Raw genomic sequence first — 27,527 nt, forward strand, 5'->3', positions numbered from 1 at the left:
ACATATGAGGAATTTCTGGTATGAATAATACTCCCACTATCTACTTCTAGAGCCGTCATCTGTTGGCCCAATGAAATAAAATGAAACCAGCTTGATAGTAGCTGGCATTCTCTATCATGAGGATGCTGATGGGCATCCCTCCCAGTTAGATACTGAGCAAGTGCATCATTCTAGATCCCACACTCTCCATCACTCAACTTAGTTCAATGATGCCACCTCTTGCTATTTCTACCTTCACAAGTTTCCCTATCCAATTGCTTCTCTCCACTCATGCAACTACCACCTTACCACCTTTAGCCTAGATGATTAAAACAGCCTCCAAACTGGTCTCCCTGCCTCAAACATCTCACTCCAGTCCATCTTCCACATTGCTGACAAGTTAATTTCTCTTAAATTTAAATCTGGAGAGGTGACTCTCCTACTCACATGAACTCCATTGGCTTCCTATTGTCTCAATAAAATATTAACTCCTCTGCTTAGTTTTTAAAATCCTATACAGCCTTCTCCCAACCTATCTTTTCAGTCTCATTAGGACATTACTCTTTTCTTGTAATCTGGGATTCAGCCAAAGCCTCCCACCTCCGGGTCTTTGCAGAAACCGTCCATCATGCCCTGATTTCATTCTGTCATTACTGTCCCTCCCCTCAAGTCTTCTTTCTTTGTGATCAGCTCAGGAAACACCTTTTGATTCAAGTCTTTTGATGTCCCCAACTTCTAGCGTCCTCTCTCCCAAAATACTCTGGAAGAATTTGTGTATCTTCCCATGATACTATTGTCGCATATGTCCTTGTCTCCCTCATTGCAAGCTGAGATTGTTTTGTTCTTGCTCCTTGTATCTCCAGAATCTACCTGTTGATGGATTGTTTGGAATAAGTTGGCTGGTTGGATAAGCAATCCAAGAATCCAAGTACCAACCATAATTCCCAGAAGCTGGGTTCACCTAGGGCAAATAAATGATGCTTTCAGGGGACCTCTTCATAATAATAACTGACACCCACCTGTCACCTAAGGATATGCAACTGCTTTACAAATACTGTCTCATTGAAGCTCCTTCTGGGTAGGAAGGGTACATATCACTCTTTGCTTGTATCTCTAGCTTAAGAAATGCTTGTTGGTTGGTTGATTGACACTTGTAGAAAGCCTATGAACTAGATTCTGGAGTCAGCAGCCATCTAATTCAATTCTCTTATTTTACAGAGGAGGAAACTGAGGCCCAAGGAGATGAAGCAATTTGTCTAATTTCCTACAGTTGGTAAATGGTAGAGCTGGGCTTCTAACCCAGATCGTGTCATTGCAAATTCAGTATTTCCATTGGGTCAAATGTCTTCCTGGTACTTCAGTTCTTACTCTCCCCATTTTACAGAGGAAGAAACCAGTCAAAATCACACAACAAGTAAGTCTTGTTTGAACCCAGATTTTCCAGGCAGCAGAGCTCTCTCCATCACACGTTAGCTGGCAGTGAACTAGAGTATGGAGGGAATGGTACCTTACCCTGGAGGGTCTATTCAGATGCTTCTTTCGTGGGGGTAGAATTCAAAATACCAAATTGGGAAAATCAGAGTGCCAGTCTCTGGGGTTCAAGTCTGGCACTGATTTTTATGAAATTAAGTTCTGAAATTAAGTAACACCTGACTTTTACCTTATTTTTCAGTTTTAGAATTTTATCTGTCCATCTGAGGAGTGTACAACAGGTTTATTAGATTATAAACCCAGTGGGTAGGGAATATTTGCATTGCCATCCAAGGTGGGGATCATCCCCATTAGCACAACAGCAAGAGGATAGATGGATAGAATCAGTCCCAGGTACAAAGCAGCAAGAATGTCAAACTTGGATGGAAAGTGCATACCCACAGAATGGGGAGCAATCTGGGCAGAATCCCATTTCTTATGTTTCCTATCAGGATAACCCTAGCAGGCAAGGCTCCTCTCTTCTCTGAGTTTTTATTATCCTCATCTGTATAATGGGGAGTATGATATCCTTTGTACCGACCAGAGTAGGCTGTTCATAGTGTCACTGATTTAGAGCTAGAAGGGACCTTTGATGTCACTTAATCTCAAATTCTCATTTACAAGTGGGGAAATTAAGGCACTAGAAAATTAAGTGATTTGTTCAGGATCACATGGGTAGTATGTAGAGAGACAACATTTTAAATCAGATCTGATTCAGAATCCAACCCCCTTTCCCCTAACCATGATTTGGTTGGTGTGAAAAAGGAATGAAGCGGGCGGCTAGGTGGCGTAGTGGATAAAGCACCAGCCCTGGAGTCAGGAGTACCTGGGTTCAAATACGGTCTCAAACATTTAATAATTACCTAGCTGTGTGGCCTTGGGGAAGCCACTTAACCCCAGTTGCCTTGCAAAAAAACCTAAAAAAGAAAAAAAAAGAAAAAGGAATGAAGTAATGTCAGCAAAGTATATTAAAACCTTGAAATGCTCTGAATATTATGGAGAATCATTATTTCCTCAGTGTGGGTCTTCCCCTTTCATACCAGTCATCACTCTTGTAAGTGTTTTGTACATACTAGGCACTGGTTTAGGTCCTGAAAAAACAGACAAAAGGACACAGCCCCTACCCTAGAGAAGCTCACCATTTCACCAGCTCTTCCATGCCAACCTGGCCAGGTTGAATTTTCTGTGTTTATATGGAAGCTGAAAGGACCGTGGAAGTCATCAGTCCAAATTGTGTTTTACAAGTGAAGAAACTTGAGTTAAGAAGGAAAAATAAACTAATATAATGAAGACCATATTTTTTATCATGCTTTGAGGTTTGAAAAATTCTTTCTCTGTTATCTCATTTGAGTTTTGCAGTTATCCTGTGAGGTAGGTGCTATTTTTATCCCCAGTTTTTACCAACAAGGAAATTGCAATTAGGAGAGATCAAGTAATTATATATATGTCAAAGCATACAAATAGGTATATATGGATGGATAGATGATATAATACATATGGACAAGGAAGGTAGATAGATAGATAGATAGATAGATAGATAGATAGATAGATAGATAGATAGATAGATTAGATGGATGGATGATAGATAGAGGCACATACAAAAGAGATACAAGTTAATTTAGGAAAAGGTACTCAACCCTAGCAGCTGGGGTGAGACAATGGAATCCTAGGTATGACAATGCTGTAGTGCATCTGCGGATGGCTGACATCAACCTTGAGGTATGTAATCTAAAGTGTGGGCTGATACTGGTCATCAAGTCAAGTTGTTCTTTCCTTCTTTCACTCCCATAGGGTCCATGGAGAAAAATAGCCATGTATCTCAGGAAAGTCAGATTCAACCCTTTGACAATGCAATCAATGATCTTAAGAGTTGAAGTGGCTAAAAAATTCATTACCCTGTGACCAGACTATCCAAACAGTAGGTTGGTCCTTGGATGATAAACAATCTTTCACTGGCCTTCTGGCATAGTCTTTGAAAACTCAAGATTGCTATTCGTTTTTAATTTGATTTTCACAACCATATGATATATATATATATGTGTGTATATATATATATATATATGTGTGTGTGTGTGTGTGTGTGTGTGTGTGTGTGTGTTATGTCTTATTCCCCTTTTACAGATGAGAAACTGAGGCTTGAGTTATATTCAAAATCACACACTTAGTGTTGGTTTGAGCTCAGCAGGATGAGGGGGCAGCCTCAATGTTTTAAGAATTGGTTAAAGTTAGAAATAGAAAAGGACATGGAGCCCCCTTTACTGACCTGCTAAAAATAAAGGCACATGGTATATGAAACTCACAGCAACCTCATTTTACAATGCTAGATCTAGAGTCAGGAGAGATCTGCATTCAAATCCTGACTCTGATATTTACTGCCTACATAACCTTAGCCCAAGTTTCCTCCTTTGTAAGATGCAACACCTGTAAGGGCAGGTGTTGAAATGCCATTCAGCTAGGAATCTGCTCAGATCTAGCTGCTTGGAGATCTCTCCCTGGTAATAGGAACCCTTTGATGACATTGATTTTTCCTTTTCCCCTTCCCAGTCTAGTCTTCATGTCATCCTGACTCATCTGTTGGGTGGTAGAGCCAACCCACTGTGGCTTGCTTAGGACCTGGACCCTCTGGAAGATACCCAAGGTACTTATAAACAATTTAAAAATCATAATTTTGTTTGGGATTTTTTCCTTCACTCTCACATCTAGAGTAGTTGAGATTGCCCAGGACAGGCTGAGTTCTAGACTTTCCCTTGGGGATCATTGATGATAGACTGAAAGCTAGAAGGGAGTTTGAGAGACATGGAGTTCAATCCCTTCATTTTATAGATGAGGAAACTGAAAGGAGGGGAGGAAATGGAAGGAGAGAATAAAAATTTATAGAGTACTTTTTATAGTTGAGGAAATTGAGGCAAATAGAGGACAAGTATCTTATCCAGGATCCCACGACTAGTAAGTGTCTGAGGCTGGATTTGAATTGAGGTGTATCTGAATGAATTTCTTATGTTTCCTAGCAGGATGACCCCAGTGGGCAAGGCTCCTCCCCACTCTGAGTTTACTGTACTGTCTGTCAAATGAGGAGAATGATAGAACCCTACCAGAGAGGGTTGCTCACAGCATCACTGATTTAGATATGGAAGGGACTTTTGATGTCACCTAATCCCAAACTCTCATGTACAAGTGGGGAAATTAAGGCACTTGAAAATTAAGTGAATTTCTCAGGATTACATGAATAGTAACTGAAGGAACAGCATTTTAATTCAAATCTGATTCAGAATCCAACCCCTTTCCCCTAAACTTGTTTTAGTTGGTGCGAAACATGAAGTAATGTTAGTAAATAATTCTGATACGCATCCATTGTGCCATCAGCTGCCTCAGAAACATACAAGTTGTGACTAGGAAGACATGGGTTCAAATCCTGCCTCTGATATAGATATACATATCTATCTATCTATCTATCTGTCTATCTATCTAAATTGTGACTGTAAAAAAGTCACAATTTCAGGGCAACTAGGTGAGGCAGTGGATAGAGCACTCACCCTGGAGTCAAGAGCACTAGAGTGCTATGCCCACATCCTGCTAATTCAATAGAGCACTCACCCTGGAATCAGGAGGACCAAGTCAAGAAACTTAATAATTACCTAACTGCATGACCCTGGGCAAATCACTTAGCCCCATTGCCTTGCAAAACGCCCCCCCCCCCAAAAAAAGAAAGACCCAATTTCTCAGGTTCCTAGACTGACAAATCATCCATTGGCACCAATGAAGCTTCCACACTAACAATAATGATGATGCTATATAAATAATTATGTAATGAGGACTATTCAAGGTAATTGAAACAGGTGATCTCATTAAGTAGGACTAATAATATTCAATCACATGATATTCATATATAATGAAACTAATAAAGCAGCATGTCAAAGATAACAAGAACAAACATTTATTAGACTCTTACTGTATACTAGCACTTTATGAACTTAATTTCATTTAAATTCTCATTTAATTCTCACAGAAACCTAATTTTACAATCATGAAAACTAAAGCAAACAGATCACAACATCTCATAGCTAGTGTGTGTTTGAACTCAGTACTCCCAGACTTCAAGTCCAGTGTTTTACCCACTGTGAGTTCTAGCTGCCTCTAGAGATGATGCTAATCTTATACCAAATATTACAGAGTTAGTGAAAAGTTCTGAACACCATCTGTGGGGTCTTCTCCAGTTTGGGTTTCTCCAGTTTGATCACGTGGCTTTCCCTCTTTAAACACCCAATAAAAGGGGCAATTGCTGTCCACATTGACTGGTCTATCTCACCATTTCCCCCGGGGCCCCTTCAAGCCTCAGTGTGGCTTCTAACTGTATTGTAAAGCTGTGGGAAACGTGTCAGCAGAAAACATGTTGAAATTTCACGTTGTCCAACCGGGCAAATGGCTGCCTCATAATGCAGAGGTTGTCGCCAAGCCAAACAAATAGTGACGTCCCAGGATCCACATGTGGATGGAATGAATAACATTTGAATACTGCTCCCATTCAAGGAGCCTGGCTGGTGAGGCCAGACAACCAGCCCAGAGCACAAACAAGAGGGAGACAATGAGAAATACAAGACTAATCTTGTTTTTGTTTAGTTATAGTCTATATCTTATGAATTTAGTTTCTCATTTGCCACCCCCCCTCAAAAAAAAACTAATTTCTTCAATATCCCTAGGAAAGAACAGAATAAACATTTATTTAGCAAATTTCAGAGTCAAACCTAGGTTTGCAACCCAGAAAAACTTCAGGAGGAGGTGAGTTGCCCTTCTTGGAAGTCTCCAAGAAAACACTGTATGACCACCTTTCAGATAGTTTTAATCAGATACAAATTAAGGTACAATGCCAGCTGGACATGACATGGAGGTCTGAACATCCGTAGCATTTAGATTTAATTGCTACACTACTCTAAAGAGTCAGATACATAATAGGGGATCTACAATCAATTCTAAGACTCTGCATCATAAATTCTACTTTTAAGACCTGTTTAAAATGTATATATATTCACACACATGTATATTTTCATACATGTATATAAATATATATATACATATATTTCAATATTTGCAAAAGAGAAGTCCCAAGGTAGATTTCTTAACATCAAGGTATTATCTGTATGTGCTTAAAACCTCACTGTATCTTCCTCATCTTCCTCATTCAGTCAGTTGCCAAGTGCTTCTAACTCCAACCCAATATCACCAGTACCCAAACCTCCTCTGGATTCCCACTACTCACAACCAAGCATGGGAGTCCATCCCCACCCACCTATCTTTTGCAATTGTCTCCTATCAAGTCTTCCTCTCTCTAGACTCTCCCTTCTCTGATGTAACAACCCTTCATTTGACTATCCAATCAATCTTTATACACAGAACTAATCATGTTTCCCACAGAATTGGGTATGGCATCAAGTCCAACCCATATCTGAACAAGAACCCCTCTATAACATCTCCAACAAGCCACCCAGACTTTGGCTGGTGAGGCCAGAAAACCAGCCCAGAGCACAAACAAGAGGGAGAGAATGGGAAATGCAAGACAAATCTTTTGTCTAGTTATAGTCTATATTTTACTAGAAGTAAGGAACTCCCTACTCTGGAGGAGGTGGTCTACTTTCTTTTTCAAAAACCCTGATTGTTAGGAAAGTTCCCCTTGCTTTGTGTCTATAAGAAGCAGCATGACACAGTGCAATGGCTCTTAAAAGAGGGTCTTATGACCCCCTAATCTGGGGGTCTCCAAAACCATTTCAGGGAATTTATGAAGTCAAAACTATTCTTATAATAGCACTGATATATATTAATTTCACATATAGTTAAGACTATAACTCACATAAGCAAAAGTACATTTGGGGAGGTCCTCAATAATTTTTAGTATACAAATGTCTAGAGACCACAAAGTTAGAGAACTATTGATACAGTAGATAGAGCTAGTTTTGAAGCCAGGAAGACTTGGATTCAAAGTCTTCCTCAAGCGAATGATGCTGATTTAACCTTACCATGCTTAGGGTAACTTTCTAAGAATATAAATTGCAGAAGTACCAGCTTGCATTGGGAGTCTCCCTACCTGGAAGTCCCCACTGTCCATGGAATGATGGGCCAAGTCTCTACTCTAAATAAATGTTATTTAGAAAAGACCACAATTGTTCTTTTTGTAGTTGTACCATCTGTTGTATTATGTAAACACAAGAGTGAGAAATCTTCTAAATTTAGGATGCCACTTGGTAGAGGTAAAATGGATTCTTTTTTTCTCTCAAATTTTTTAATTTTGATTGCCAACTTTGGTGTTTATATCATCTTCTAAGTATAGCCTTCCCCCTTGTATGCAGATGGGGCAAGGAAAAAAAAATTCTGTTCTGCAAAACTAATGCAGAACAGCATTCCACACCTATGAAAAGACAGTACAGAATCAAGAACCCTGGGCTCTAGCATCAGAGGTTCTAAGTTCCATGATCTGCTTGAAAGCAGGACTATTTTTTTTTTTGCCTTTCTTTGTGTCCCCAGCACTTTTCCATAGTTCTAGCACACAGTAGATGTTTATTTAATGAATGTTTATGAACTTAATGGCTTTAAAATCATGGGGTTGATAAGATGTTGCCAAATAAATCTTACTTCCTAGACTTTAATGAAATCTTATAGGAAATGTCTTCTGTCATCTTCCTTCCATATGGCCTGGAATCACTGATCACATATTAGGACAGATCTTGAAGATATATCCAGTGTACCTCCTTTTATTTCACAGATGAAGAAACTGAGACCCAGAGAGATAGAAGGATTGGCTTGAAGTCACATAAGAAATGACAGATTGGCTTGAAGTCACATAAGAAATGACAGAAATGGGTAAAACCAATAGCTTCAGAGCCAATGTTCTTCCCATTGTGCCATGCTGTCTCTTCCACTGTGTCTTTTATACAAATAAACTACATTAGTTTAAGAACATTACCACTGTAGGAGATCCATAGTAGCATGGCAAGCAGACATTCCAGGTCATTCCTCTGGTGCAATGTCTGTAGGGTTGACTTAAAAATCAATCAGCCTCCATAAATTTAGGATTTACAAGGCTAGATTAATGCAATTTTTTTTACTCTACAGGAGTCAGCCCCTTATCAAAAGTCATTTGGTCTTGGTGGAACATTAACCCATTTGAGAGAACATGGTTACATTAAAAATCAATGGAGTATTGATTTAAGCCTGAGCTACTTCATTAACAAAATACATTTAAAGTATAACTGCTTAACTGAAAAACAAAATCGTCTAAGTTTAGAGGTGAGGTAGATGAGAAGAACCTTTCTTTCCCAGAAGAATCTTCCCAGAAATAAGAATGAGAATTTAAATATTACTTCACGATGCTTCAATTTTCTTTTTACATTAATGATATCTAAACAGGAGTCTGAATCTGCAGTTACACAATCTGGCAATACATCACCAAAAAGGGCTTTAATATCAGGTCGTAGTAACATCCTGTTTGCTCTTAATCTTCTTTGTTGAATAAAAAGATTTCCTATCTTTGTTTCAAGTCATCTAGTCGTATTTTCTAGATTAGTTCAAAGTCTTTTTTATTTTTCATTTAAAACCAACAGGTGGGGTTCTTCTCCCTAGGGTCCTAAGTGACCACTCTTGTATTTCATTCATACTTCTTCCTTCCATTCTTTGCCTTTTCCCAACAACAATGAGAAGTAGAATGAGTTTGTTTCTCATGAACTGTCTTCCAGGTAATGTACTTGTCCATTCATTCAACCAAAATAGAAACCACATAAAGAAAGAAATTGTATGCCTTTGACTCACACCCTGCCTATAGCAGAAAAATAATCACTTGATCTGTGAGATTTACCAGAAGTTATATCCAATTGTCTTTTATAGTTCAGGAGGTTGCGGAAGTCTGGGCAAGTCTGTGGAAGAGATGTTAGAATTGTTCTCCTTGGCTCCACAGAGAAGAACTGAGATTAGTGTATACAAATTATAGAGAGGCAGATTTGGACTTGAAATTACTGAAAAACTTGTTATTCCTCAGAGCTATCCAAAAAGCAGAATGGGTTGCCTCAAGAGGTAAGGCTTCCCAAGCAAAACTCAGATGCTCGCTCATTGTTGGCTGAAGGGCTCTCTCTGAGCTCCAGTCCCACCCAGCCAACTTTGTAATGGGAAGTCACAAATTCAATATGTTCAAACCAAAAATTATTATACATCTTTCACACCTTGTTCTGCCCCACCCTCCCACTGGGTCTTCTTTAAAACTTCTCTTTCTTCCAGGGCACAGCTATCATTCCAGTCACTGAGGTTTACAACCCAGTCATTCCCTAATTCCTCATTCTTTCTCACTCACCTTCACAATGAATCAGGTCCAGTCTCATCAGTTCTACCTCCCCAAATCTCACATTAATTCCTTTTTCTCCACCCACAGAGATGTCTCCATGCAACCTGTATTCATGCAACCCCTTCCTAAATAGTTCTCTGCTCAAGTCTCTCCCCCTTCCAGTCCATCCTCCAATCACCTGCCAAAGTGATCTTCCTACAGCACAGGTTGATACCATGCCCTTCCCTTAATAAATGAACTCCAGAGGATTCTCTATGACCTACAGGATTAAATAGAATCTCCTATATTTAGCATTTAAGACCCTTCATAATATGGCTTCAGCTTACATTTCCAGTCCACTTTATCAGCCTTCTCAAATTCTGGCTATTCTTCACAAATGACATTCTATCTCTCATCTCTTTGTCTTTGAACAGTCTGAGTCCCATGCCCAAGAGTGCCTTGGATTCATCATCTCTTGTAATCCTCAATTTCCTTTAAAGCTAGGTTCAAATGGCATCTCCTATCTAAGGTCTTTTTTTAAATCCCCCAAATGCCAACGCGTTAAAAGAAAATGAGTACAGTCATCATTCAATTAGTCAGTCTAACATTTATTAAGCATCCACTATGCATCAAGAACTGAATAAAATGATGGAATTACATAGAAAAATAAAAACATGGTGCCTGTCTTCAAGGAGCAGGGACTGACTAATGGGAGGAAGGAATTTAGGGGTCAGAATTCCCAAAATTATTTTATAATTGTGTAGGTTCACATAAATACATTTAAAAAGTTATATTGTATAATTCATTTGTATATAATATATACATTTACAAAAATATAAACATATCTATATACATGCATATAAACATATGTGTGTGTATGCACATAAATTATCTCCAAAATGGCATGGATTTTTCATTTTGACTATGTATCCCCAGTTCCCAACATATAAAAGGCCCTCCATAAATGTTTGTTGATTGATAGAGAAAATTCTCTATCACACAGGGGCTGGATTAGATGGTTGAAGAGGTCCTATGGGAACTACATCGTTAATCTTAAATCAAACCCTAACATGTATTTGTATATGCATGTGTGTGTGATTATAAGTGTGTCTACACATATTTATCCATATGTGTGTGTGTGTGTGTGTGTGTGTGTGTATCAATTTGAAATTCTACAAGTGCTATAAGTTAGCTGTCCCCTGTTCAAGAAGAAGGATTGCATGTATGATGATTTTATTCCAGGGAGTTTCAAGGAGATGAACATTCCTCTTCCCATGCAGATTGCCATATTTTTTCCTCTTATGGTCTTAAGAGACCTTCCCAGGAACACTGAGACATTAGGGGATGTGCCCAGCATCATACAGCCAGGATGACTCCTTGGTGAACCTTAAACTCAAGTCTTTCTAGGTTGGAGGCCAGCACTCTACCCTACAGTAGGACATACTGTCTTTCTAGCTATGACCATTACATACTATGACCCGATAGAGTCTAAATTCTAGGGTAGTGGGTTTTAGCCCAGGAGAAGGAAAAGCTTTCTCTCAATTACTTTGCAATGGTTTATGGCAACTTTGAACAAGTTTGTGAGTTAGCTTCCTGTTCCAGGAAGCATTCAAGCAAGAGCTAAAGGACCAACTTCCAGAAATTCTATGAAACAGATTCCTTCTTTTGGTAGGAAATTGAATTAGATCATCTCATTAGAACCTTCCAACTCTAAACTTCCATTACTCTATAGCTTTACAGAGGTCCTCAAGGTCAAGGAAACTCGGATTGCCTGGGAAAATTTTAAACCTCTCAACTTGTTTTGTTGTTTTCAGTCTCTCCTCCTCTTGAATTCAAAATGCTCGCTGCTCCATGCTGATATACATAAAGTTCACAGCTACCCCTATTACTTCCACCATCAAGAAACTTCTATTGCTCCCTATTGTCTGTTGTCATTGAATACAAACTTTGGCATCCAAAACTTTTCACAATCTGGCTCCAGTGGATCTCTGTCTCTCTCTCTTTCTCTCTGTATCACTCTCTGTCTCTGTCTCTGTCTCTGTCTCTGTCTCTCTCTCTCTCTCTCTCTCTCTCTCTCTCTCTCATCTTGCTTTTCCTTTGTTCCCAACTTTCCATCTCTATCTCCTTCCCCCCAAACCTCTGCTCCTAATCTGAACTCCTGAAATGTTCAACTTTCCAGCTCCCCTCCACCTCTACCTCCCCGGAAGTCACTTCACGGTTCAGTACCAGCTCCAATTCCCACATGAGTGCTTGGATTCCCCCAATTTTTATTCCTGCTTCCCCATTACTGAATATGTATTTTGTGTTGCTCTTTTGCCTGCTGCTCAGTGAATGCACTGAATTTCTACCCTCCTCCTCACTAACTTCAGTACCCCTCTCCCTACTTACATTACAGGAAAATATAAGCTCATTAAGGGCAAGAATTATCATGTTTTGGTCTTGGATGTATGGAGGCAAAGCTGTCACAGACCCTTACAGGATCAGGAATCACCATGAAATATCTTCTCTGCTTCCAGATTGAGCTGAGGGACGAGATTCAAGCATATTTTGGAGGGGGGAAGGGAGGGGAGCGAAATGTGGTCAATATGAGAATTTATTTCACTAGAGCATTTGCAATGATTTTTGCTTTTCTTGTTTTCTCAATGAGGGATTACAGGGAAGTAAGAAGGAGAAAATTTAGAAATGAAAACAAAACTGAATTTTAAAAGTAAATGCTGTATGTTTGGATGAAAGCAATTTCTTTAAGGTAGGCTACCAAAGGGTGTCAGTGGATATAGATGATATTTTGCCAGTTCACATTTTGACCTCAGGGGAAAAGAAGAAATCAGGCACTAACTTAAAACTCTAAAACAACTGGGAATTCCCACAGCAGGGCATTTAGATACAGCATCCAACTTCTTAGAATGGGGACACCACGATCCTCTTATACCACAGGATCTACCCTGGCTAGACCAGCCAATATGAATTCTACCTGTAAATCTCATTCATAGTCTATCAATCTCTTAATAACACCTAAATTCCTTTCCATCATTTCATTTCCTTAGGCAACCACTGTTATGAAATGAAACTGTCATCCTTATTAAGAATGAAAAACTGCAATGTGTTTTTAGAAAAAGATAGAAAAAAATAACCTGGAGCTGTATCTCTTTATCAGCATTGATTTGATGGCTGTTGGATATATTGTGAACTTTGTAAGCCAACTTCACCAGGAACCCTCCTATCTCCCTGAGCAAAGGTAGCCAGAAGGTAATTTACCTGTCATGATAATGTTTTCTTTGTTTCTCCTGCAATGTTTAAATTCTAATTACCTAGGATTAAAAGCTGAAAGGGACCTTGAAGATCAGGGATCTTGGGTAAGGAAGGAAACTTAGAGGTCACCTCTGCCCAGTCTCTCACTACATAAATAAATAAAGAGCAACCCAAGCAATTTTTCCTTGGGCACAGAGGAAGTAGGTAGCATGGGGCAAGATTTGCGCCCAGGTCCTCTGATTTCAACCCTGAGGCTCTCTCTACCCTGTCATGGGATCCCATTGTTTTTATTGAGTGTGACCTGCACATACAATGAAGATTAACCCAATGCTCGGCCCAAACAATCAGTTGTGGGCACAGAGACATTCCCAATCAGTCCCAAAGGAAAAGTGGAAAGAAGCACAGGGGCAGACCCAGCCCCACTCTGTTCAATTCATTAAGCTTCTATTAAATGACTTTGTATGACCTACACTGTGTGAAGTAAAAGGAATAGAAAGATAAAAATGAAGGCCTCTGTCCTTAATAACAATGTGCACAAAGCACAAATGTTTGCTTGTAGAGAAGTATGTATCTATCTATATTCACACATAAATACATGCTTTATATGAATGGAGGGAGAGAGACAGAAAGATAGAGAGGGAGAGAGAGACAGAGATAGAGACAAAAAGAGAAAATGAGAGAGAGAGAGAGAGGAGAGACAGAGACAGAGAGAAAGAAGTAACTGTAAGGGGAGAACTAACATCTGGATCAATCAGGAAAGATCTCTTGTAGGAGATGGTCTTTGAGCTTAGCCTAAAGGGAGTTGGGGATTCCAAAGATCAGAAGTAAGAAGGGAGAACATTCCAAGTACTGGGGTAGAGATCAGAGGTTAGGGAGAACCACCTGTGTACAGGAATGGAGATGAGCAATAAAGAACATTCCTTGGACAAAAACCTTCATCTAGATGAGTAGAATGCCACCCACCATTTAGGATTTTTTAATCTGCTCTAGTATTTTCCAGTGACTACATAATCACAGCCTACACAAACTCTACCTAACATCAACTCAGAGAGCTGAATGCTTACATTTATATTGCAATGGACCTTGTTCTTATCATTCTAATCACTGGATTAAGCCCCATTTTGTTACCTTTGACAAACCTAATGGTAAGTACCTGTTATCAAACTTTACCATTGTTAGGTAAAGTGAATCCTGAGTTACAAAAGTATTTCTGAAGGTTTTTTTATTGGTTTATCAGAATGCGTGTGTGTGTGTGTGTGTGTGTGTGTGTGCGCGCGCGCGCGCGTGCATGCACACACACATATGCATATGTCTATATGTGTTTTGATAGGACATGTACACTCTATAGAGATATAGATACATACACTTTTACCCTTTTGTTTGTTACTCTATTTAGAGCTGACCTAGTATTTTGTTTGTATGTGTTTTTGTTAGGATACTTTAAAAATCTATCACAATAATCCATTTTAAAATTCAAAAAAATGGACATTAAGATTGATACTGCATTTGTTTATTGCTTTAAAAAAATTTTATTGTTACTATTATTACAATGAAAGGACCAGATGTTTTTATTAGAGGAAGCCATTGAACAGTTCTGAATGGGTCTTCATCACTCTTCCTCACACAAGATAATTCCTCCCAACCATATGGCAAATTTTAAAATTCACCTTATTGACTCTCATATTTCCTTTCCCATGGTGACTTCTCATTCTCTCTTCTCTCAGGTCCCTGACTATACCTGTACCCCAACACCCCCAGTATATGATCTCACTTCCTACTTTTCCAATAGAGTGAATTCATCTGATGCCATCTTCCTTAACTCCCCTCTGCTATTCTTCTAAACTTTTCTTTGTCCTCATTTAGCTTCTCCTCCTCTCTAGTCTAAGAGGAAAAGCTGCTAACTCCTATATCTTTATACCCTTGATCTCATCATATTAGAAGGAAGATGACGGGGGGGGGGGGGGGGGGGGGCAGGGAGAGAACATTGACTTTGGGGTAGAAGTCCAGGGGCCAAATTCTGCCTCAGACACTGCCCTAGTCAAGCTTGAGTAAGGCACATAATCTCCCCAGGTCTCAGTTTCCTTACCTATAAATTGAAGATATTGCACACTGGTCCAGAGATGGGGAACATCTGCCCCATGGGTCATATATATGATCTCGCACTGCCACAGCAACCTCAGGCAGGTCTCAAAATTCAAAAATCTAGAAGCTTTTTAGAGATGAATTAATTAAATGTTTGACCAAATGTAACAGGTGAATGATGTTATAAATATCCAAATGGCCCTTGGCAGAAATAAAGGTTTCTATTGAAATTTCCAAAAGGTCTCTGAGGACCCTACCAGCTCTAGATGTACAATCAAATGATTTGCTGAGCCATTCTCTCTCTCCTATCTCTTTTGCTGCCTCCTTTATCTTAAATATAACCATCCTCCAGAGTTGTCCCCAGTCTTCTTTCCCTATGTACCTGCCCTTTTACCTTTGGAAGGTTTATCTACTCCCATGACTTTAATAATCACATATTAGGAGATAACTCACAAATCTCTTTTTCATAGTACCTGAGATTTAGAGCTGGAGAGGCCTAGTCCATCCTGTTCATTTGGAAAACAAGGAAACTGAGACCCAGAGGGTTAAGTCATACAGAAAGATGAGATTTGAAACCAGAGCATGTGACTGGAAAATCAATGCTCTTTCTACTGAACCACCCCATTCAGTTGCCTCTTCTCCCCAGATTCTAATCTTATATTTCCAAAAGTCTACTGGAGGCCTTGACCATCAAGCTAGATGTACCATTGGGACTCAGGTTCAAACCCAAATTTGTCTTCAATTTCCCATACCCCCTGCCCCCAACTTCTCTATTCCCAATGAGAGTAATATCATCCTACCAGTCACCCAGGATCATTAAGCTCAGAATTCTCTTAGATTCACCTCATTTCTTCACCCCCTTACCCCTGAAATCCATTTAGGCACTCCAGACTGTCCACCTCAGTTTTGTAATCCTACTTGACCTGTCCCCTTCTTACCATTTCCACTGCAACTACACTAATTCAGGGTCTTACTTGTTCTCAGCTGAGACTACTGTAACAGCCTCCTCATGGATTTCCCCGGTCTTTTTAATGGGTCTCCTCCCCAATCCACTCAAATGAGAATGAAGAGGGTTCTCCTAGGTGCCCCTCAGATGGAATTACTCTTCTACTTGGAAACCTAAAGTGTCTCTCCATTCACACCACAGGAGTATCTTTGCTGTCTCTCCTCCCATATCCCTTTGCCCCAGGCTCTCCCTCGGATTGAATGCTCCTCCTAGAAGCTCCAGGCCAGCTAGGTCTCTTTTATCTACAGGCTGTAGCCCAGACTTTCTCTATCATGCCTATAGGGCAGCTTCCTTTGCTGTGTAGCCCTCCTTGAGGGAGGGACTTTCCTTCTGGCTAGCATTTGTATTTACAAACTTTAACACCTTGTAGGAGTGTAACTAGTAAATATTTTTTAAAATGAGTGCTAACAGACATTACCTGCTAAATAAAGTATAAATTTCTGATCCTGTCATTTAAATACTTCTCCACATTTTACCATGACTTGACCAAACAGGATTATCCTCCAGCTCTCCACCCTTCCCAGATCTGGAATCATACTCAAATCCTTCTTGAAAGGATGTGCTAGTCTCCTCAACAATATCTCTACTAAACATTCCTATAGTTTTTCAAACCAAAATATCCCTCTTGGTCATCACCACCCTAAACTAAGAAAATGGAGTTTTTAATCTGCTTTGTGTCAATGGACCCTTTTGGAAGTGTGATGAAGCTTATAGATCCCTTCTCAGAATATTTTCAATGCATTGGATGGCAAAGGAAATCAACTATATTGAATAGTTATCAATTTTTTAAAAATCATGTATTTGTCCATTTCACTTAGTTTGCAGAGGATGAGGAGAAAAATAAATGAATATATAATCTCAGATTAAGAATCATGCAATTAGAGTGTTAAATTCCTTGAATATTTATATCTGTTGTACTTAGTATAGTGGCTAGAAAGAACTCTCTTTAGTTTTTTCATTCATACATCCTCTACCTTTTATACATAGAATATTCTATGGATAAAAATCTTTATTTCCCCATATCCATTTCTGTCTATTGAAGTCCCTCCCATTCTTTAAAGTCAATTCCAGTGCTTCCTTAACTTTATCTGAAATGCCATCTCTCCCTAGACTTCAAATAGCTTATGGTACTTTGGAACCTGCTTTATCATACCCATTCATGTAGCATAGTTATGGATGCACATGATTTTCCTGCCTCTTGTTAGAATGCAAATTTTTTAAAGGCCAGTCTATATTATACCAGTCCTGGTGACTAGTACAAGTCTCTGCATGTATTTGGAACATACTTTCAATATTTGTTTATTATTTGCATCTGTAACTTCTTTATGTTGACACTGGGACTCTAAGGCACTAGAAGGAAGGCCACCTGTCTGATATAACAGGTGATATCCTTGACTACATACCATTGATCCATGCTTCAGGAAATTGTTGGGGGAAAAATTCAGACAATTTATATAGCAATTGCCTCATGCTAGCCTAGGGGTCTGTGTAGTTACTTTCACAGCACATGGACAGCTGCCTCCAAGAGGGTTCATGAAAAACAGATGTTCCTGAAATGAGGCTACACACAGGATCAGAATGTTCCAATAACAATGGTCACTCTGGGGAAGGGGGTGATCCTTTCACGTTGGGAACAAGACTAAATATTCAGCAAGTTTCCCAAAGATCATTTGGATCACCAGATGAAAAGACACTGGTAGAGGGATTGTGCAGAAGTGGGGAAAATCACCACTCCATCCATTGATCAATTCTACTGGAGAGGTAATATTCAGATAATGTTGCTATAAGACAAATACAAAGTAACGAGAGAGAGAGAGAGAGAGAGAGAGAGAGAGAGAGAGAGAGAGAGAGAGAGAGAGAGAGACTCTAGTAACCAGGGTCAGGCAGGAGTAGGGACCAGGAAGGGTCTTCTAAGCAAGATAGTGCTTGAGGAGATACTTGAGAAGTCAATGATCCCAAGAGGTGGAGGTGAACTGGGAGAATACTCTAGTCCAATTAAAGGTTCAGAAAGTGGAGATATCAGGATATCAGGTCAGGGGTGAGTAACAGGTCCAAAGCCAGTTTAACTGGACCATGGAATTCAAGAAAGAGAAAAATGTGATGTATGATAAAGCAAGAAAGGTAATTTGAAGATGGTGAGTATCAGAGGAAGCTATATGTCATCCTGGATTAGTACAAGTGGCATTGTCCCCAGAGATCTGGTTAGGTCTCTGATACACACTGGCTCTGTGACCCTGAACAAATCACCCAAAGTCTCATCATTTGGACAACTAGGACTCTAAATTCTGGAGGAAATGCAGACCCACATTGGTGGAAGGAGTTTTGTCATCTGTGAGTTCTCTACATCAATAAAAATCAAAGACTGGCCCCTTTAAACAAAGTTATATGCATTTACAAAAAGAGAACATTCAATATTGTTCTTCATTCTGTCCCCACTGTGAGCTGGACCCTGGCAAATGAACACATGGCCTACCCCTAAATGTGGTTTGGGGAGGTGCTCCGTAAATATTTATGAATGTATGAAAAAATCGACATCCCCCAAAGAGCAAGAAAATATTATCAAGAAATCAGGTCAAGAGAAGGAAGATAGAACATGCATCTCCTGGGGGAAAGTTTTAAAAACATTGAAGGCAATGAGGCCCCTGTATAATGTCCTGTAGTTATAAAAACTACCTCTACTAGTAACTCTTTAGGGGAGCTAGGTCTGTAGAGGCAAATGGGAGGCATACTATAAGGTAGCTGGACAATCTGAGTTCCAATACTGCCTTGGACACTCAATAGCTATATAACCTTGAGCAAATGAATTAACTCCTCTGGGTTTCAGTTTCCTTATCTGTAAAATGAGAAAGTTGATTCCTTCCAACTCTAAATGTATGATTCTATAGTGAAATAAAGTGAAGACACAAAACAATCAAAAGGCTGCCATCTTAAAATACTTAAGAGTTAGGGGCAGCTAGGTGGTGCAGTGGATAGAGCACCCGCCCTGGAGTCAGAAGTACCTGAGTTCAAATCCGAACTCAGACACTTAATAATTACCTAGCTGTGTGGCCTTGGGCAAGCCACTTAACCCCACTGCCTTGCAAAAACTAAAAAAAAAAAATACTTAAGAGTTGCTACAGAATTAACCCAATATTATCAACCAAAGGTTGATGTGTTGGTTAATTTTGCTAACCTGTTTTCTGCAATAATTTTTAGGTTTCTTTTCAGTTAAATGAACAGGTATGTATTAAGAATCGACCATTTACCATACCAGAAACTATACTAAGCATGGGGGATACAAAGATTGCCCCAAGCAACACCCCTCCCCCCAAAAAAAGACCCTGCACACAAAGAAGTCACAGCCTAATTGTTTCTGGGGATGGCTCATTATATGTGTGTGGGGGAAGGGTATATCTGGAAAGAAAATGATGTAAAAATAAAAACGTCAATAGACACACTTAAAATGAGAAAAATTAAATACATAAATGTGATTTGTTAGAATCTGAAACAAGACATGCTTAAAAGAAAGCGGAAAGGGGGAAGTAATGGCTACATGAGGTTTGATCACTAACGGTATGCATTATTGATGTTGCTGTTATTGTTTAGTCATTTCAGTGGTGTCAGCTCTCCCTGACCCCATTTGAGGTTTTCTTGGCAAAGATACTAGAATGGTTTCCTATTTTCTCCAGTTCATTTTACAGATGAGGTAATTGAGGTAGCAAAAGTGTTAAATGACTTGCCCTCCTGAATCACACAACTAGGAAATGTCTGAGGCCAGATTTGAACTCAGGTCTGCCAGACTCCAGCTCTCATACTCTAGACACTGTACCACTTAGCTATCCCACTAGTATGGATTATTGATTTTCAAACTCATGTTCTCCCCACAACTATTATTGATGTCTCTGACTTATCTCCAAGGCTCTGAGAGTCCTTCGAAATTTCCATAATGCTTTTAAGTTTTTGATGATCAAGAATGATTAAGTTCAGTGATAAGACGAGTCAAATAATAATAATGGGTCATGTAATGGGTCTATAATATCATTGGTGTGGAGAAATCCTAGGTCTCTCTACCAATCCTCTTAATGAGGGTGCTCAGAGCATTGCCTAGTCACACTGAGTGACCATGTGTCTTCCTAACAAGGACAGCTCTCTCCCCATTGCCCCACACTTCCTTCATTTTGTTATTTCCTCACATTTACATGTCATTTTACCATTTTGAAAATGTCTTCCATTCATCGCCTCATTAGAGCCTAAGAAAACCCTATGAAGTAAGTACTACTGCCTTCATTTTCCAGATAAGGAAATTGAGGCTTGGAAAGATTAAATGATTTCCCCACGAGTACATGATTAATAAATGTCTGAACCCAGATTTGGTCCGGCATCTACTTGATTAGAAAACTAAAGTGCTTTCCACTATGCCATTCTGCTGCTTATTCTCAATAGGAAGTCCCACATGACAAGGATGAATAAATTGAACACAAATGTTTTTTCTAATTAAATTCAACAGAACAAAAAGGCCAAATTCTGAATTCATCTCCAATAGCTTCAGTCTGCATTACTATAAGATGAATTCCAGTAATTGAAGAATTGTAGATACAAAGACCATAGGATCAATGGGCTTTAGCTGAAAGGGATCTTAAAGACCATCTGTATTCCTTCATCCTAGAGATGAAGGGTCTGCCCAAAGTTACAGAGTTAGAAAGTAGTGAAGTCTCCATTCATCCCTCCACCAATTGTCCGGTTCCTCCTCAGAATCTTCATTTGAGGAAGTGTCCAAGTCAACTACGATCAGCCTACTCTTGACTCTGCTCTTGATTTTCCAAACATTCTACCTCTATCCCAACAGTCACCTCACCCTGGAAGATTCCTCTATCACCTCTTCCTTTTCGTGAATTCTCCTTCAAACCCTCTATTTGAGAAAATGTCTAAATGAAACATATTCACCCCTCTCTCAACACTACCAAGGGACCTACTGGTAGACTAGTTAAATGTTTTAACAACCCAACTCTCTCCCGAAGGAACAAAATGTATGCAGGAAACACACTTAAGTTTAATTGCATTATTCACATTTTCTCTGTCTGGGACAATCAACAAGCCCTGTTTTTGTAGTGGTCCCCAATTTCCAAGGTATAAATTCTTACACTGAAAATTTAACAATCAATTTCAGTAATCCAATTCAAACTGACTGCAGCACACTGCTGTATTGCTCACTTTCTAAATTTCTCCACAATTCTCCTACATGGTGGCCTTCCATCCTCTATCCCTACTTTTCTCCTTTTTTACTTATTGTCTTCCCTAAAGAAATTTATACTCTATTGTCTTCCCCCAATAGAATGTAAGTTCCCTGAAGGCAGCGGCTGTCTTTCCTTTTGCTTGTATTTGTGTTCCCAAATTAAATAGCACTTAATAAATATATAACAAAAACCTGAATAAATATCTAAAAATGTGTATGTAAATATATTAATAACTATATAGGTGCTTAATAAATGCTTAATCTATCAATCTAATATCAGAGGCAACTCAAATTCTGTATCTTGTGCTTTTTTCTATACACTAAAACTTAGAGAACTTAGAGACATTCTATTGGTGCCATCTCCTAAACCAGCATAATAAATAATTGATATCTGTAGACACACTATAAGATCCCACATTCACATTCAGTGGATGTCTTCTCCTATACCTTCTGCTCTCCATCACATGTGACATAAGACACCTTGAGGAGGCTCCTGTACTTAAGGACTAGAAGGGAAAGGGAACGGATTAACAAACTACCATTTTTCCTTTGCCCCCCAAAAAACAATTTTTGAGTTCAAATCTGACCTCAGATACTTATACTTGTGTGAGCCTGGGTTAACCTCCATCTGTTTCGATTGTAAAAGACAATCATAACAGCACCTACCTCTCAGGTCATATAGTAACCATCAAAAGAAATATTTATGAAGTGGTTAGAGCTTTGTCTAGTGTATTTTAAGCACTTGATAAACATTTATTTCCTTACCCTTCCTCTCTATTATCTTGTTTATTCCCACTTACATGGGTGCTAGGGGAAAATAGAGAAAAATTGCAGATAAAGCATATGGTCATCAATCCTAAAATGCCCCAGTTACCCTCAGAGTATACCAACAAACACACCTTGTACTCAGAACCATTGGCAATGAACTAGATAATTTCTAGCTAATAAAAAAAGAACTTATGTTCTCAAATCCTATGCTCAATTGGAGAAGCATCAGTAGCATTTAACAAGATAATATTGAGGGAAAGTCTCTGACCTTGGAACCAAAAGTGTTGGATTTGATGCTTATTGGCCATGTGACCCTGGAAGAGTGTGTTTTTTACTTTCTCTCTCTCTCTCTCTCTCTCATCTGAAAAAGGGGGACAATGATATGTCCACCGTTACTTCCACAAGACTTGAGAAGAGCACTTTGTATACTTTATAGCATGAGATAAATGAGCATTAGCCTCATAAAGGAAGGACAGTAATTCACCGAGGAATTACATGGAACCAGAAGTCTTGTTTCTAGAATTCTTCCCTCAGATCAGTATATTGCTCAATGAAAAAAAAGTATTTGCCACTCTAAGGCAGTAGTTTTTCCCAATGCAGCAAGGATGGCATCTGAGCAGAGACTAGAGTGCAATATAGCAAAATGTCTGTTTCCCAAATTCTGGTACATCATTCCCACCTTGAAGACTTTGTAAAACCAGGCAGGTCATTTCCAGTTCCATAGCTAGAGAATTCAGATAATACCTATCAGCATGCACCTCACAGATTTATTGTGAAAATTAAAGTAAAACATCTTTTCACCCTTTCTATTTCTTGTTATGTTTATTATTTTCGAAATAACAGTCAGAAGTGGCAAAAGAGACAGTGGATTCAGACATGAGTCCAGTTTGCCCAACCCAAGAGAACCAATCAGGTCAAGAAGTCAGAAAAAACATTCCCTACTACTGAATTGGACCTAGTTACTGATTTGTTACCTCCTTCTTTTCATATATCTACTGGATTTGGCAAGTAAACTTTGTAAGCTTTTGTTAATCTCCAGAAGACCAGTTCACTGATGAGGAAAACAGGAAACATCTTGGTATATCATAAAGAGGTGAAAATTTGAAATCAGAGAACTCAAGTTCCAAGTCAGCCCCTGCCCCTTATTTGCGTGACCTTAAACAAGTCACCTGCTCTCACTGGATCTCAGTTTCTGCATCTATCAAAGGAGGTGGTTGGACTAGTTTGTCCTAAAGGGGTTCACTTCAGTTCCCAGAAGCTAGAAAAGGAAAATTTATTCTCCTCATGTGTCAAGATCTGCCCATCTTAGTGAGATCATAAATCCTAAATTGTGAGCTGGAAGGAATCATGTAGTCAAGTCCATTTTACAGATGAAAAAATTGAGACCCAGAGAGGTTAAGGGATTTGTTCCAAGTCACATGGGTAATGTGGCAGGTTCTCTGACTCAAATCCAGAACTGTAACACTCTGACTTGGACCTATTATGGATGGCTTGCCTAAACTACCTGTCTTCTCATTTTGAGATTCAGTTTTGTTTTCAAATAAAATAGCCCTCACATGCGTGGTTACTGAGTGGCTTGTGAAAAGGAAGTCACATTGGGTAAGAGTGAATGAACTTGACCCTCTAGTTGTAACAAGTTGAGAGACTAATTGAATAAACCTAGGCAAGTAGTAACAGAGATACCCTCAGGAAGAAAAGGTATTTCAAGATTTAGAGAAGAGAAAGAAGGGTGAATAAATAAGGCACAAAGTCAGGAAGAAGTCAAGTCAGTCAACAAAGACCTTTAACTTCACTATTCTCATAACATCTTATGTCCCTGTTATTCCAATTGTTAGAAGTCTGAACTTAGCAAGTTCCTGATGCCAAAAATTATGAATTTTTAATATTTTGCCACCACAAAAGTGAATAGGGTGATACTAACAGCTGACATTTATAATAATACATTTTTAAAGCACTTTAAACACATTTGATCTATTTGATCTACATTGCAGTCAATGAGATTCATGCTTTGGGAGGATTTGGAGTCAGGAAGTCCTGGGTTCAAATCCTTGGGCAAACCACTTACTCAATGACCTAAAAAAAGGGAATTATATACTACTTCCTTCACAAGATTGTTATGAGGATTATGTGATATAAACTCTATAAAACACTTTGAAAATCATAAGATGCCGCATAAACATGAGTTACTATTGTTATTATCATTTTTCATTTTATAGATAAGAAAAGTTAGATTCAGAGAAGTTAAATTTCTTATTTGAGGGATTCAAATCTAAATCTTGCTGACTCTACATTCAGCAATCTATCCATGTTGCTATACTGATTCTCATTGTACGATAGTTTCATTTTCATGGAAATAGAATTTGTCAGAAAATGTACCTATGGAAAAACCCCAAAATTTGGTTATTTAGGTTTTTCCCCATACCACTTCCCCATTTCCACTATCACTAATGTTTTGAGTTGGATATACTGCTATCCATAAGAAAATTGTTAATACCCATCAAGCATTATAGAGCTATCTTCCTGAAAAGGAGTTCTGAAGTCAGTAAAAAATATGAGTTTTTCAAGTTGCCAATCTCCAGAAGACATCACCAGTTAACTGATGAGGAAAATAGGAAATGTCTTGGTACAACAGAAAGGGGGAAAACTTTGAAGTCAGAGAACCTGACTTCCAATTCAGCTCCTGCCTCTTACTGATGTGACCTTAAACAAGTCACCTGCTCTCTCTGCATCTGTAAAACGGGTAGTTGGACTAGCTGGCCTAAGGAGTACATTTCAGCTTCCAGTCCGAGAGTCTTTTTCTTAATCTGGTGGCTATGTCCAGCAAAGTCTTCCTCTAATTTATGGGTCACTGACAGTCATTAGTAACAGTGGAGGTACCACAAGTGATGACACATACCTTGATGTTTCTTGAAGGCCTAATAGAGTCTGTTTTAGGAAAATACCGCCTGCCTAAACCAAGACATAATCATATTTGAGGGAGGGCAAGTGTGTGATTCATTCTGCTCCTGAGTCCTTTATCATCTGTGACCTGAGAAAATGGACAATTCTGAAGCCCAGGGTATGGATGAGAACTAGCTTCCATGAAGTTTATCAGATTATTCCCAAGATTTCTTTGAAAGAAGTGGATACCAAGCCAGTGAAGGCATTTAGAGGGAAGGAGAATCTAAATTAATAATGGGGAACTCTTTCCAATAATGGTGGAAGAAGCAATTAAGAAAACAAAAACTCAGTCAACTGTTTTTGCTTGGATCCCAATGGGTTGCAGCTAGATCTAAATGCACTGTGCTAAGAGTTGGGCCTGCAAAGAAAGGCAAAAAGAGTCCCTGTAGCCAAAGAAATAATGTCATTTATTAGGCTTATATGAGATAAGTCCAGAGTAGACAGAAGGCAATGTCAGAGGAGAGATGAAGACAAATTAGGTATGGCAGAGTTTAAACCATCCTCTAGTTGACCTGCTACTTCTTTGTAATGCAAATCTTTTTTTTAAATGATCTTGTCTAGCTCTCAAATTTTACAGAGGAAAAAGTGACGTGCCAAGGTCAAACAGACAGTAAACCTGGGGAAAAGGTGGGTTTGGAGTTTGAACCCAGGCCCTTTGAATCAGTGCAGTGCACTGTACCACAAAGTCTAAGATCATTTGACAAAGAAAACATTTATTTCTAGAAATGTATATTAAGAAGCCTCAGAGACTAGCTCACTCTTTACGCACTTGGCAATTTCTATTTCTATTTTGTTTTGGCAAGGCAATGGGATTAAGTGACTTGCCCAGGATCACACAGCTAGGTAATTATGAAGTGTTTGAGGCTGGATTTGAACTCAGGTCCTCCCTGACTCCAGGGCTGGTGCTCTATGCACCTTACAACCTAGCTGCTCCTGTAATTTCCATTTCTTAATAGTATCTACGTTTTATAAAGGCAGTTGGGTGGCACAGTGGGCAGGCTCATCTGACGGAATCCAAAACCCACCTCGGACACTTACTAGCTTCCTGACCCGAGGGAAGTCACTTAGCCTTGTTTCCCTGTTCCCTCCTCTGTAAAATGACCCGTGGAAGGAAATGGCCAACGGCCCCAGAATCTTTGCCAAGAAAACCCCAAATGGGATCCAAAAGGAGTCAGGCGGGACTGAAATGACTGAAAATTCCGCCTGATAATCTGAGAGCCAGGAAGAAAACCTTCAGTTGCACGGACTCAGCCTAGACTCCCTCCACCATTTTTTTCCGACAACTTCTATGACACAAGTCTCCTCTTTATATAAGTATGTGAGTTCTCCTTCCCTCCGCCTCGGACCAGCTTCTTCCAAAGAAATCCTGGAAAGGAGCCTGCGAAGCTCCGGGGACGGGCCCCTTCTGGTCCTCGGTGGCTGCGCTTGTAAAGCAGGCTGGGGCCCCCCAGGAGCGAGCCCGCCCCGCGCTGGGGGCCCCCCAGCTCCTCCGGCTCCAGGAGGCGGCCCCCGCCCCGCGCGTCGGGGTGCAAGACACCTGCAGGGCCGGGGCCCCGGGCCGTGCCCAGCGGGCCCCCCGGGCCTCGCGCCCGGCCCCGGCGCGCGTCTGGCTGCGCCCGGGCGGCGGAGAGCCGGCGGCCCGCGTGGCCCACCCCGACCCCGGCCGCGCCGCCTCCGGGCGGAGCTCCCGGGAGGGGCCGAGGAGAAGGACCCGGGCCCCGGCCCCGCCCGCGGGCCCCCGGCCAGCTGGCCAGCCCGGGGCTGAGGCGTGGCGCAGCGCCCCGGGCAGGGGCGCCGGGGGCCCCCTCACGGGCCGGCGCCGCTACTTCTTCAGGCCCGCTAGCTAGCCCGGGGAGCCAGCTCGGGGCTGGCCCCGCACTCACCTGGGGCCCCTGGGGCGGCGGCAGCGCCATCCCGGCGGCGCGGAGAAGCGGGGCCCCCGGCTCGGCCCTCCACGAGTTGCCCCCCCGCGAGGCTGCGGCCCGGGACGGTGGCGCTCTGCTGCGGGAGCCCGGAGCCGGCGCTCGGGCGGACTCTCGGGTCCGGAGCCCGGCCCGCCCCCGGCCCGCCCCGGCCCCGGCCCGCCTATCGGAGGCAGCCTTGAACTTGAGACCCCGCCCCAAGGCCCGGGGGCGGAGCTCCGAGGAGGAGCGGGCGCTCGGGCGGACTCTCGGGTCCGGAGCCCGGCCCGCCCCGGCCCGCCCCGGCCCCGGCCCGCCTATCGGAGGCAGCCTTGAACTTGAGACCCCGCCCCGAAGGTCAGGGGCGGAGCTCCGAGGAGGAGCGGGCGCTCGGGCGGACTCTCGGGTCCGGAGCCCGGCCCGCCCCCGGCCCGCCCCGGCCCCGCCCCTGCCCGCCTATCGGAGGCAGCCTTGAACTTGAGACCCCGCCCCGGGGGCCGGGGGCGGGGCGCGGCGGGGCCCGAGGGCGGAGCTCCTACGAAGGAGCGGGCTCTCGGGCGGACTCTCGGGCCCAGAGCCCGGCCCCCAGCCCGCCCCGGCCCCGCCCCGGCCCCGGCCCGC

At 41.0% G+C, this 27,527-nt stretch overlaps 1 protein-coding gene across 1 annotated transcript in view; it reads right to left on the reverse strand.

The window, feature by feature from the left end:
* Nucleotides 1-26,958, reverse strand: part of LOC141490725 (phospholipase D1-like) — a 77,421-nt gene extending 50,463 nt beyond the window's left edge. The window contains exon 1 of the mRNA XM_074190928.1: nucleotides 26,889-26,958. The gene's annotated coding sequence lies outside the window, so the exon portion shown is untranslated. The remainder of the gene's footprint in view (nucleotides 1-26,888) is intronic.
* Nucleotides 26,959-27,527: the final 569 nt, after the last annotated feature.

Source organism: Macrotis lagotis, chromosome 6, assembly GCF_037893015.1.
Source record: "Macrotis lagotis isolate mMagLag1 chromosome 6, bilby.v1.9.chrom.fasta, whole genome shotgun sequence".
NCBI lineage: Eukaryota > Metazoa > Chordata > Mammalia > Peramelemorphia > Peramelidae > Macrotis > Macrotis lagotis.